This window comes from Rattus norvegicus, chromosome 11, assembly GCF_021556685.1.
Source record: "Rattus norvegicus strain SHRSP/BbbUtx chromosome 11, alternate assembly SHRSP_T2T, whole genome shotgun sequence".
Lineage (NCBI taxonomy): Eukaryota > Metazoa > Chordata > Mammalia > Rodentia > Muridae > Rattus > Rattus norvegicus.
In genome coordinates, this window is record NC_141544.1 from 89,380,343 (window position 1) to 89,394,422 (window position 14,080).

Consider the following 14,080-nt stretch of genomic DNA (forward strand, 5'->3'; position numbering starts at 1 on the left):
ATAAAAATGCTAATTGCAGTCTCTGCTGAAAGCGGTGGTGAGAATGCTTTTCCCCTCAGGCGTTTTAATATGAATATGGTTGTGCTGTGTAGGTGACCTTGTATTCATTAAGAGATGGCTAAGCTTGAGTCCTTTGCAGCCCCCACACTAAGGGCTCTACCACTGTGATCCAAAAACATTCAGCCTCTTCATGGAAAACTGGAAAGCAATGTATTTCTTTTTCTTTTTTTTTTCTTTTTAATCTCTTACTACAAACACACAGGGGGAGATTACAATATTTTTTCCTTCTGTGAGTATGTTTTTCCAAGGTCAGTTTGGAGGTCCTTCCTATTTGGCTGAGAAAAACTGGAGCCCCAGTAACTAACTGTGTTCACAGCCCTCTCTGTGGCTTGGAAACCTTCCCCACCTACAGATGCTACAAGAAGTTGCTGATGTTTTTCCAGGGCCCCACTGTTTGCTCCTCTGCTACAGACAAGGAAGACAGAGCGATGGGTGAGGTTTTATTTGTCCTGCAGGATGAGTCACGACACAAGAGTTTCCAACACAGTATTCAGGGGACTTTCTTGCCTTTGCCTACCCCACCCCCATCCTTTTGACACTTGGGTCCTCAGGCAGGTTTCCATTCACCCCCCTCTGACCATCCTCTCCCTCAAATCTCAAAATATAACAAAAACTCTTTTTAAAAATTTGATTCCCCACAATTGCACTCAAGTTACTCTGGGAGCGTGTTTAAAGGGCAAGGGTTTTGAAACATGATCAACAAAGTAATCAGTTCTGGATTACACTGAATAGCATCCTTCCAGATGGAACCAAGCCTTGAGAGGAAAAACAGCTTCCTTCACCCCTCCCTCCATGAATGAGAATCTGTGTTTCAGAGCTTTTTATTGAATATATCCCAGTGACGCCTGTCTCTCCAGCAGGGAATATGCCGTCTTTCTCAGAACTGAGACTCTTCTTCGGCCCAGCGTAGCCAGGTATTGCTCAACAGTTTGGTCTGTTCGCAGGGGGAAAAATGGCATCGCCACAGCAGGCTTCCTGCATTCTTAGGAATACTGTATGCTTAGCTTCTTGTTTTACCTTTTAAGATTAAGGTGAGAGAGTGGTAAGTCTAAAGGAATTAGAACATAGCTCGATAAGACATCATACCCCTAAGCAATTTCATCCCTAATAGGGAAATCTACAGGTTCAGAACCTGATTCCCAGAGCTCGGGTAAAGTTCTTAGCCACAGTAGTATCTGCAATGCCCATATACAAATGGGGTCCTGCAGCACACGTGTAATCTCAGCACTGGGGAATTACAAGTGGGTCCAGAGGCCAGCCAGTTCCGTCTGAAATCAGTAAGCTTCAGGCTCTGTATGAGATTTTTGTCTCAAAAAATAAAGTGGAGAGCTACTCTGGAAGGCAGTCCGCATTGACCTCTGGCCTTCCCATCATCTTGGGGTGTGTGTACCTGCACACTTAGGTGCATATATGTGCCCCACATACACAAACACACATAGGAAGAAACCTAGATTTCTACTGCCCCTGTTACCTTATCTGTTTAGTTGCAGCATGTACAAAGCACAGTTTTTTGCTCTTCACTTTCTGATCTACAACCTAGCCAAACAGGATGAAGGACTAGGGACGTGGCCCTTAGTATGGAGTTGTTACTATACAGTACTCTGCTCCGTCATTCCAGATCACAAATAAATGCCTTCTTGAAACCATCCTATGGAACCAGAGAGCTCGGGGTAATAGGAGTCTGTGGACTGCATCTTCAAGAGCATCTTCAAGGACCATACAGGTCAGTCATATTCATCATTGTATATTAGAGAAAGCAGAGGATCTACTTCAAAGAAGAGTTCATCTCACCCTCACTTTAGATCAAGCTAGTCTAGAGTCACAGAAATGAAAAATTCATTGACAGTTGGCTTGATATTGACTTTTGCGATGTTCTTCCAAAGGTCTCAAGAAGGAAGTTACTTTATGGTTGGAATTGGGGGTCAGAGAATAAGCCAATAGATGTGTTAAGAAACCCCTCTGTATGATGTAGAAAAATCTCCCCAGCACTGTTGCCATTTGCATTAATCAGGACGCCTCCCTACTAACCAAATAAAATACAGCTAGGTATTATGAGGTGAGAAAAGAGAGCTATAGACGAGGAATATGAAGACAGTAAAAGCATCATGCAAAGGAAAAGTGCCCCACTGCATACAGATGAGGACTGGATACAGCCTAGTGTCAGCAATGCCAGAGATCCATCACTGGAAGGCATCATTAGATAACTTTATCATTGCAGAGATAACAAGGTATATGTTCATCAAACCAAACCAGCCACAAGGCCACTAGGTGACATAAGCTTATAGAGCCTCAGTAATATCCACAGACCGTCATTGACCACAATATTGTTCTGTGACTCAGCCTAAAAATAGTGATATCAGTGAGTAGATATCTGTGAAGGACAGATAGAATTTGAGAAGAAGGAGGACATCACCCAAAAAAATCAGCATCATGTAGCAAGATCTTTGGGAGTCAGAAAGGAAAAAGAACTGAGACTTCCTTTCATTTTCTTTCTTTATCATAGTGACACTCAAAGTGGTAGTTTATCAGTAAAACTTTTGGCATGCTTTTTCTCTCATGATAATAGGTGAAAAATTCTTTAGATATCTAGATAAGAGCTGAATAAATGAGAACATAGGTCAATGAATGGGTAGCCTCTAAAGAAGCTGAGATTTATACAGAAAATCATGATGAGATATTAAAAGCAGCCACATTTGACAGTAAGTTAGGTTGGGGGAGTATAGGGAGCTGTGGAACACAGGGAACAGGTTTTGTACATGTCTGGGACATGTGAGACTATACGACTCCATTCACAGAAGCAAGACAGGGTCCAGAAGAGGCTTCTGTTAGCTTTCATCCTGCCGAAATAAGACTGAGGTACACATATTGTTTAAAGGCTCTCTTCTGAACTGAGAGTACATTTGGGGCTTGGGAAAGAATACAAAGCTATACAGAAGGATTTTATTATGTTATCTTTGAGAGGCGTCAGGCAAAGCTCTGGGCAAAGATGAACATGCCCAAGATAGAGGGCAAAGAAGAAGAAGAAAAAAAACAGACAGTGCTTTGGGGAGGGAGGCAAAATGAGCTGTTCTCTGTTTGGGAACCATATCTTGATCTCCTGATCTAGCTATCTAATCTCTTATTTGTCCAGATGACCCAGAAAATACTGAAGATCATTGTCCTGCCTAAGGAGAGGAGCCTTTAAAGGTGAGCATATGCCAGCCATTACCTAGAAGCACCAGCTTCTGCATTAGACATCAACAGCTCAGGAACAAAGTGGTTCAGAGATTTACCACTCAGGCTGTACACCGTAAGCTTATGCTTTTCTCTGATGCCATTTAGTTTATGATAGTGTTATTAAAATGAAAGGATTGTTTTTAATGAGCAGGGAGGGAATCCACTTAACCAAATTGTTCATAAACAGCATAAAACACATCAAGACTTTGCCTTGCGCCAATCTACCAATACAGTATCCTGCCGTTGCAAGAACCTTTTTATATAAACATTTACAAGAAGAATTTTTTTTAAAAAATAGGAAAATGGTTGGGGAGCCACCAGATGGAATAATACAAGAATAAACTCGAATGTTGTTAAAATGGGCCTCACCAACAACAAGGAGAATCTCCCAGTGCCTGGGAGTTGGAGTGACAAAAGGAGCTGGGGTTTGGAGTAAAGCAAGTACTGGGGAGCTTCTCTGGGGACTCCTTTCCGCTAACCTATAAAAACTAGAATGTTGTGTTTATTAAAATTCCCAAAGCCTAGTTTGCAATAAACTTGCAAATAATATTTGCAAATTGATTCATTACCCATCACTTCTCTCTCAACAGTCAACCTCTAGTCGCTTCCAAACTCATTTGAAAGATGTAATGTAAGCGCTGGGGACTTGTCACACAGAGAGAATGCCTTCTCCTGGGTTGCCCCAGGCTAGCCATTTTGCACTCCATTTCTGAGGTGGCAAGGTCTACTTATGTCGCTGTGTGTCAGAGCCTGTATATCGCCCACCATTGCCATTTCTCCATCTGCCTTGCTTATCCTAAGTACAAAGAAAGGCACATTAACAGAAATACCAATTATATAATTTTTGCAATTGCTCTCCAGCCCGTCCCTCCACTCTCACTGGCTCCCTTATGCAACCTTCCAACTCGGAGCACATTTGAAGCAAACTTGGCTCACAAGGAATTTTGCAAAGAAACCACAAAATAACATGATTGTAAAAATGTTAGCTGCAAAAGTAATAAATAAGGAAATAAATAAGGGTATAACCACAGAGCCTTGTCTGGCTCCTCCACTCTCTGACCACAGTGGCCCTCCGCTGTCTGTCCTCACTAGGGGACTGAATGAGAAGCCAAGAAAACAGGAACACACCTCTTCCTGGCTCAGGTCCCTCATAGGTGGAAGTTATATTTCTGTCTTCGCAAGTCAGAAAGTTCTATACCGGAATCATCTAACAGCGAACAATGTAGAGAGGGTTGGCTCCATGCCATCATGGATTTAGGCTGTCTGTCATTCTTTAAGTCTAACAGGGTCAGGCTTTGTGCCTCGATACATCCATGAGATACCTCACTTCCCTCCTTTTAGCTCCAGAAAAACAAACAAACAAACGAACAAAAACAAAACAAAACAAAACTCTAAGAATCAGACGTAGTCCATTCCCACTATGCAGATGAAGACAGTAAAGCCTAGAAAACAAATAGCAGTTGGACTACATTTCCCAGATACTCCTTAATCTCTGCAATTACTGACAAGGGAAGTAGAGAGTGCAGGAGTAACATACTATGCCTACTCCCTGTCGCTTTCTGACCACTACTTTCAAGTCTAGCTTAGATGCCCTTGTTTTAAGAGAATTAGGGCCAAGTGGTGTGGGGCATACCCTTAATCCCAGCACTCAGAAGGCAGAGTCAGGCAGATGTCTGTGAGTTTGAGGCTAGTGTGATCTACAAAGACAATTCCAGAATGGCCAGGGCTACTAAGAAAGAAAGAGGGAGAAAGGGAGAAAGAGCAAGAGAGAGGGAGAGAATTATGAACTGATACAATTCAGGTCCACACAGCAAGATTGTCAGTTATTAGCTTATTTTCTTGGAAATCTGAATAGCCTCAAACCATTCTTCATCAGAAGATCTCTGGCTGATAATATTCACCCACGTGTGTAACTAATGTTGTCCAATCAAAGACAGAACAAGAGCATGACATCTGGGCCTAAGACTCAACAACAATGCAAAGGAGCCAATTCAAGACTAGTGATCAATAGTATTTTATGTGCAGGTTAAGACTTGAATATTAAAGATGGAAAAGAAACAATATATGCAGATAGCAGAATGACAGATGTTTGAAGAGGCCTCCCTGCATTAACAAAAGTTAAATAATACCCTATTTAGAGCATTTTATCTAGGAGCAGTGACCCTCCACTAGAATTGTACTATGCATGTGGCTTTCAGAGTCCTTCAGGATAGCTTATTTTCCAGCACAAGAAAAGTAACGATGGAGAAAGGGGAAGAGAAGTGCGGGAGAAAGAGAAAAGAGAGAGAGAGAGAGACCAGTGAATGGATAGATACATAGGAGAGCAATGATGGGGCAGTGGTTACACCACACATGGGTTAAGAATAATACAGTTACTACCTAATGTACCAAGCATGCTTACATCAATGCATGTCTTTGGTTTTCGTAACATCTGCATAAGTAAGGGTCATTATCCCCATTTTCCTAATGAGAAAATACAGGCTTCTGAGAGACTGCAACACGACTTCCAAAATGGCCAGCTCTTCCTGGGAAGCCAAGACCAATACCCTAGTTCCCAGTCTCCACCTCAGAGTTCCCCACACCCTTCAACACCATACTCAAAGTTCCAGAGAAGAGACACCATGGAGCTCAGTGTGCCACTCAATCAGGAGAGGAGGAGGAAATTAGGAACCTGAATGGAATACAGGTAACAAGGAGTGCACTGATCTGAGGGAGCCATTGAAAGTCAAGTGGAATTGTTCCTTCTCTGAAACATACTAGTCCAAACCTTGAAGTTCTGTGATTTTAACCTACACATTATCTTAATTCCGTAGGGATAGAACTCTTTCTAAAACAGATTATGCATTTGTCAATATTCCAGGACAAAGTATAAAGAGCCTAATTTAGCCTTTCAGAGAGACTAGACTGTCTCTGTGCTGCACAGCACTCTAGAGGACTCAGCACTGATGGGGTTGCTGGGACTTCGTGGCCATTGGGAATTTGTGGAAGTTACTGTTTTGCTTTGTTCTCTGCATCTCTCTTTATCAAGCCTTGGGCAGGCCTGCATATGGCCGCCTCTCTGTCCACTCGAACGTGTTGTTTGGGAACTCATATGCATCCGGTGGTGGTCAAGCAACCCAACTCTGAGTGTGGGACCCCAGTCCATTAGCATAGGGAACACAGATCTGAGCCCACCATGTGACTTTATTCACATCCTTTCCTGTCTGATTCACCTGATGTTTTTTCCTGTGGTCCTGAAGATCTAAATCAAATACAAACCTCCTCCAGAAAATAGCCTAGAAGCTCCCTTGCTCAAAACGCTTCGGCAGATGAGCCCATGGTGAGGGACATCAGCACTGCCTCTCTTGGTTTGACACTGAAAACTTGAAGACAGAAATAGCATCTTATTTGGCTGTATGTGTCTATCCCTCAACCAGGACTTTGTTAACAGTAAGGTTAGAAATGCTGTCCTTGGGAACATTCGTTCTGGAAGGAGGCGAGCAGAAGAAAGCGAAAAGGGAGAAACAGTTAGTTAGAAGCCTGTTAGGAAGGTGGGGACAGGGACTAGGGAGCTCGAAAAAGTTACACATGGTGTCATAAAAATATAAAATGATACCTGTGCACATATGGGCACATTTTCCCTTAGCCCCAGTCATTTTCTCACAGTCAGTGCAGTCAAGATCCATTTCTGAAACTCCCCAAACTTCTCCCAAGATTTTGCCACAAAAATCAGAACTAAGGCTCAGTCTCCAGTAAATGACTCAGATGACCACTCCCCACCCCCAAAGATGCCCCCCAAAAGAGATAATAAAATTCAAGGAACCTGGTGCCTGAGGCCTGTGGGAGAAGGGCGCAGCCCAGCTGGCAGCAGACAATGTTCTCCTGTGGCTGCGGGCTCTGCCCCTTCCGGCTCCTGGCTGCCTGGCTCCATTGCATGTCCCTGGATGAACCCTTGACAGGCCCTCCCGCCGCTAGACAGGTATTCAAATGAATGCATGTTTTATTTTTAAAAAGACTTTGTTTAAAAATATGGTCTCAGAAAGTTCTCTGTTCCTCTTGCTCATCAACGCCAGGATATGAAATTTTGCAGCCAGTTTGAAATCAACATCAAAGTAATTCAACGTTGGTTGGGCTCCTGATAGATGCCCAATGAATGCCCCGGCTTTGGAAATTACCGGTGTTTCTTTTAGATCTTTGGTTGAGTGGTTGGCATGCCACATAGGACCCGAATTGCCACAATTCATAGCAGCCTTGTCCCACTATGTGTAGCCCTGGGTTGATACAGAGTGTCTGAAATTTAAGCTTCTGTATGTATGTAAAGTTACACATGGTGTCATACATGTGTGAGTTATATGCACAAGTATGAGATGATACCTTGCACATACGATCACGTGCATATGGGATGCCTGAGATAAACATTGGATTTTGTCATCCCCCATCACCTTTCACATTTGCCTTCTGAGACAAGTCCTTTCCCTGACCCTGAAGTTCATAGTTTGCCTAGGCTGGTTGGCCAATGACCTTCATGGATCTATCTCTGCCTATGGCCCATGGCTGGGATACAGGCACCAATGACCACACCCCGATTTGTATGTTTTGAGCATTCAACTCAGGTCTCCACTCTTGCTCAGAAAACCACTTGCTGAGAGCCATATCACCAGACCTTAAACTTAGCATTTTAGAAGTAATGGGAAACTGAACTCAGTGAATCATTCATTCTACCACAGAGCTACATTCTTAATTCCATTTTAAACTCTTGAACTTTTGATCGAAGGGGCTGCCAAGGTAGGTGAAACACTTTGGATCTTGCCAGCATATTCTAGAAATAGCATCTCGATTCTCCTTTAGGAGACCATTCCATCTATTCTCAATCCATGTGGTTTAAGAAGGAATGACCATGATCTTGTGGACTTCAACAATGGAGTAAGTCCAGGCTGTCTTACTAGCACATACAAATAACCTCATAGCCACATAGCCAGCAGGCCAAGTTCTGTCCATGGAGAGTTAATTTATCAGATACTTGGGTAAACACACAATTTTATTATGTTTACCAAACTGAGACCTTAGACCTGAAGTTGAGGGAAAGTGTGATAAGGCTTGGCCAGTATTAGGAGGATATATGGAGGATATATGGAGGATATATGGAGGATATATGGAGGATATATGGAGGATATATGGAGGTTGCATTTGGAATTTCTCTTAGGGGATTGTAAAGTGTTCTTGCAGGTCATTTCTGGACAGGCTTTTTTTTTAATTCATGGGTAGATTCTGGAGAAATAACTCAGTGGTTAAAAGAACTGACTGCACTTCTGGAGGACCCAAGTTCAATTCTCAGCACCTACATGGCCACCCACAGCTATCTGTAACTCCAGTTCCTGGGGACCTCTTGCCCCCTTCTGGCTTCCTCAGGCAACAGACATGATACACAGACATACATTCATACATATAAAATAATAAATAATAAAGTTAACCCTTTTTGAAAATCCAAGAGTAATCTCATCTCCTTTATTCCAAATAAAGGAAATGGGTGGAGGAAAGAGCTTGCCAAAACTATTGGCTATTAAATGATTGCATGCTGCGGGCTAGACTATTGACATGCATGATTGCCAAGGGTCACAGCAGCTTCACGAGATATGCATTATCTTCATCCTTGAGATTTGGAAAATGAAACTTAAATTTTCTTTCGCTTCCTTTCTATAGGCTATCTGCTTACTTCAGAAGCTCTTCCCTTTTCAACCAATTGAGGAGGGCGCACTTTTCTCCTCAGATGCCTCCAAGGCCCCCGATCTTCCACCCTTCACACTTTACTATATTCTCTTCCTCCTCTTAAACACTAAGTTTATTAGTCTTAGGAAACTTTTTCTCTACCTGCCTGCAATGTTTGTGAGTTCCTTGAGAAACCAGAGTAGATAAGAAGAAAGGAAGAAAGAAGAAAATACAGAGGACGCCAGGTTGAGTTTGTTTTGTTTCTTTTTCTTTTCCCAAAGCAGTGGATTTATTCTCTGTGATATCTCAATGTTTAATATGTGGCGTCAGTTTTGATTTAGACATGTGACCACAGTTATAAAGAAGATGAGGAGGATGCAAAAGAACAAAAGGCCCGAGCTAAGCCAAGCTGAGGTCTAGCAGAAGCAATCTACTCAGAAGTCATCAGAAGGAATTACCAAGAAGGGCAGGTGAAATTCTTGTGAGAAATGCTTTCCTTTTCAGAGCCTGGAGAGGGTCTATGCAGTTGAGCAGTGATCGAATTATATTTCAGTATCTAGTGTTCCTAAATGACGTCAACTGAAAGACTTGCATGGTTTCCTGTTCCCCTCCTCAGAGCAGGGACTGGTCAGATCAGTTTCACTCATGAAGCTAAGCTAGCTCAATGATGGCACATTTCTCATGCTAGGAATACTAGGATTTCAAAACAGATGAAGACTGAGCCGCTCGCTCACTTCACAGAGATTTCAGTTCACAGGTGGTAAGCTTTTCATGGTCTACTATAAGCAATGCTATTTATTAGAGACTGCCTCCTACTTTTATAGCTTGCAGTCAAGGCAACCAGGCCATCTCCCAGCTTGCGTTTTATCGTCAGGATCAAAGACCAAGATCTGGTTGGGTTAGAATTGAGCCAGAGACAGAAGAACAGTGAGCAGAGGACCCAACTTCTCATACCAGCACTTCTCTACACTAGACGGTCAGCATTTGAATAGCGTTCACTATTCAGAGTCACACCTTTTTTGCTGTCAAATGGGTAGAAGGAAACCTTTCCAATGATTGGTGTGTGACACAATAAAATACTAGCATGATGTAAGAAAAACCTTTTGTAAAACTGTAAAGTGCTACACTAATACTGCAAACTGCCTGAGTTGAATGGTAACTGTATTCCTCCTCCTCCTCCTCTTCCTCCTCCTCCTCTTCCTCCTCCTCCTCCTCTTCTTTTGAAGCAAAGGGTTTTGTTTTTCATTCTTTTTTTTTATTAACTTGAGTATTTCTTATATACATTTCGAGTGTTATTCCCTTTCCCGGTTTCCGGGCAAACATCCCCCTCCCCCCTCCCCTTCCTTATGGGTGTTCCCCTCCCAACCCTCCCCCCATTGCTGCCCTCCTCCCCATAGTCTAGTTCACTGGGGGTTCAGTCTTAGCAGGACCCAGGGCTTCCCCTTCCACTGGTGCTCTTACTAGGATATTCATTGCTACCTATGGGGTCAGAGTCCAGGGTCAGTCCATGTATAGTCTTTAGGTAGTGGCTTAGTCCCTGGAAGCTCTGGTTGCTTGACATTGTTGTACATATGGGGTCTCGAGCCCCTTCAAGCTCTTCCAGTTCTTTCTCTGATTCCTTCAACGGGGGACCTATTCTCAGTTCAGTGGTTTGCTGCTGGCATTCGCCTCTGTATTTGCTGTATTCTGGCTGTGTCTCTCAGGAGCGATCTACATCCAGCTCCTGTCGGTCTGCACTTCTTTGCTTCATCCATCTTGTCTAATTGGGTGGCTGTATATGTATGGGCCACATGTGGGGCAGGCTCTGAATGGGTGTTCCTTCTGTGCCTGTTTTAATCTTTGCCTCTCCCTTCCCTGCCAAGGGTATTCTTTTTCCTCATTTAAAGAAGGAGTGAAGCATTCACATTTTGATCATCCGTCTTGAGTTTCATTTGTTCTAGGGATCTAGGGTAATTCAAGCATTTGGGCTAATAGCCACTTATCAATGAGTGCATACCATGTATGTCTTTCTGTGATTGGGTTAGCTCACTCAGGATGATATTTTCCAGTTCCAACCATTTGCCTACGAATTTCATAAACTCGTTGTTTTTGATAGCTGAGTAATATTCCATTGTGTAGATGTACCACATTTTTTGTATCCATTCCTCTGTTGAAGGGCATCTGGGTTCTTTCCAGTTTCTGGCTATTATAAATAAGGCTGCAATGAACATAGTGGAGCACGTGTCTCTTTTATATGTTGAGGCATCTTTTGGGTATATGCCCAAGAGAGGTATAGCTGGATCCTCAGGCAGTTCAATGTCCAATTTTCTGAGGAACCTCCAGACTGATTTCCAGAATGGTTGTACCAGTCTGCAATCCCACCAACAATGGAGGAGAGTTCCTCTTTCTCCACATCCTTGCCAGCATCTGCTGTCACCTGAGTTTTTGATCTTAGCCATTCTCACTGGTGTGAGGTGAAATCTCAGGGTTGTTTTGATTTGCATTTCCCTTATGACTAAAGATGTTGAACATTTCTTTAGGTGTTTCTCAGCCATTCGGCATTCCTCAGCTGTGAATTCTTTGTTTAGCTCTGAACCCCATTTTTTAATAGGGTTATTTGTTTCCCTGCGGTCTAACTTCTTGAGTTCTTTGTATATTTTGGATATAAGGCCTCTATCTGTTGTAGGATTGGTAAAGATCTTTTCCCAATCTGTTGGTTGCCATTTTGTCCTAACCACAGTGTCCTTGAAGCAAAGGGTTTTTAGTGAATATATTTTACAAATACACTGGAGAATCATGCGATGCTGCCTGCATTGGATGCAATCCTAGGCCTCAAGTCTACACAGTCCTTTGCAACTGGACCTGTGATAGCAGAACCTTTCACCTTGCCTTTACTATGACCCTTGCATTTTCCTCAAAATAAAGAAATAACCCATCTTTTCTTCAACATGACTTTCATTGTGGAATTGCCACTGTTAGATGGACCCTTGCTCTTAGTTCTGGCTTGCCATGCCATCACCATGTCTTCCGCACCAGCAGCAGGAAGTATGTTCAGCCATCCCTTGATTCCCAGTTTTTGGCTTCTACAAGTCTTTGGCTCCTATATTTTCAGAACAGTTGATCATAACTCCTACTGGAAGACCCAGAGGACTTCAGAGGACTCACCACAACCTTGCTTCGCGACATCTTGAGTGCCCAGAGTCAGAAAGGACAGACATTTTCTTCCTATTGGTAAAGACAAATCGTAAAAACAGACCCCAAAATTACAGTGCCAACCCTTATAAGCCAGGTTCTTCATTTCTTTAACTGTTGGGAGTCATTAACTCGGTGTAAGTATTTTCTGGGACAGAAAGTGTCTTTTAGTCCCTTTGCTATCCTGCTGAGTAAGAACGATATACTCAACATTCTAGGTGCCAAGGAAGCCAACAGTGGTGATGGCAATGGTGATAAGTATCCAGTATTCCTTGGGCAGCTTCCATATTTGATCCTATTCTACATTTCCAATCTTTTAACACTACTTCAAAGGATATATTTGTAACCTCGTGCCACAGATAAGAAGATATGATTCAATGTTATTCAATAATTTCCCAAACCTCACACAGTGGCTCATTAGAAACCTTGCTCATCTCTAACCCCTCCATATTTCAATACTATGCCACATTGCCCCAAAGGCCATGGTCTTTGTTCCCACAGAGCTTACAGGTTAATGAAAGATGTAGACAGTGTATCAGGCAACTAGGATAAGTACCTCCACTTGTCCGAGAATAGAAATCTATCTCTAAGTCTGCTGGTCATTTTCCAGGAGCCTGGGCCAGACATGCATCTGTAAAACCATGAGTCCACGGTTTCCTGTGAACTGCTTACAGCCAGCCTCTATACACTACACATAATACCACCCCTCACATTCCTCGAAGACGTTATGTGTGTTTTCAAGATATTTTCACCCACTGTCTTATTGGTCCTGCCCAAAGACATTTGAGATGAGTGGCTAGGGATATTATACTTATTTCACATGTGGAAACTTAGCCACTAAGAGAGAAGGTCACGTGGCAGGTGATTAGATTCATTCCAAGACCTCACTAACGTCTAACCTTAATGGCATGTCACCTAACATTGTGGCCCAAAGTCTTAATAAGCTGATTTATTTACTAGCCAAATGTCCAAATGCTTCCAAAATGACTCGAGATAGTCTCATGAAGACCCTGCGTTCTACAAATTCCCACTCGCCCCAAAATCAGGTGCCTTGTGCTTATCTCTAATACATTCTGCTTCTGAGTTTAGAGAATTTAACCTCAGCCTTACTTAGGCATTGGATTAGACTGCCTTTACCTTTGTATAATGTAAGCATCTACTGCGATGATTTTGATAATTAAATAGCAATTTAATTATCAAACACTGCTGGTCCTAGTTAATATTGTTTAAGGATGCCTGGTTCAGACAGCCCCTGGGTATCAGAAATTGGAAATACGCAGTACTGTTTTCAAGGGCAAGAAAAACCACACCCACACATTCTGTGTTAGTCTATGAGATTGGGGTCCAGGCATTGTGAAAAGTTTTCAGAGACTCTGGCACTGTTCCACCTGCTACCTATAGCCAATATGGTTTTAAATGCTGAAATGTGATTTTGTTTTCTTTTGTTTGTTTGTTTTATGATGCTGGGGATTGAACCCAGGGCCTTGTTCATATGAGACAAGCACTGCTCCTGAAATTGGTGGCATTTTGGGGCAGGGTCATTCTATGTAACCCAGGCTATGCCAGAAGTTACCATGCATTCAGGCTAGCTTAAAATCTGTGATGCCCAATCCTGGTGAGCTGAGGTAAGTAGCGTGTGCCTCTTCACTTCAACCGCTAGCCTTCTTTTTATTTTGCTTCACCAGAAGGTACACCAACCATCTAGTCAGGAGCAACTCCAGGCGGGCAATGACTTTCATTGTAATTGTCATTTGGGAAAGGACAAAAATGATTACAGCTGACACGTATGTCTCAGTGGTCACAAAGAGTAAGCAGAATACAAATGGCTAGATTGTGTATAAAGCCTTGAAAACTCAGCCACTGATTTAAGGCCTGTTCCTTTCTAAGTTCCATCCAAGGGCTGTTAGTGCCTTTTTTTTTGGTATCCCCAGGTTGAAATGTGGTGTGA

General features: G+C 42.7%; 1 long non-coding RNA gene across 1 annotated transcript; it reads left to right on the forward strand.

Moving 5' to 3' along the window:
* Nucleotides 1-886: 886 nt before the first annotated feature.
* Nucleotides 887-3,825, forward strand: LOC148002667 (uncharacterized). Its single transcript, XR_015633604.1, has 4 exons — nt 887-974; nt 1,679-1,783; nt 3,191-3,246; nt 3,575-3,825. It is a non-coding gene; the product is annotated as an uncharacterized LOC148002667 (long non-coding RNA).
* The last annotated feature ends 10,255 nt before the right edge of the window (nt 3,826-14,080 follow it).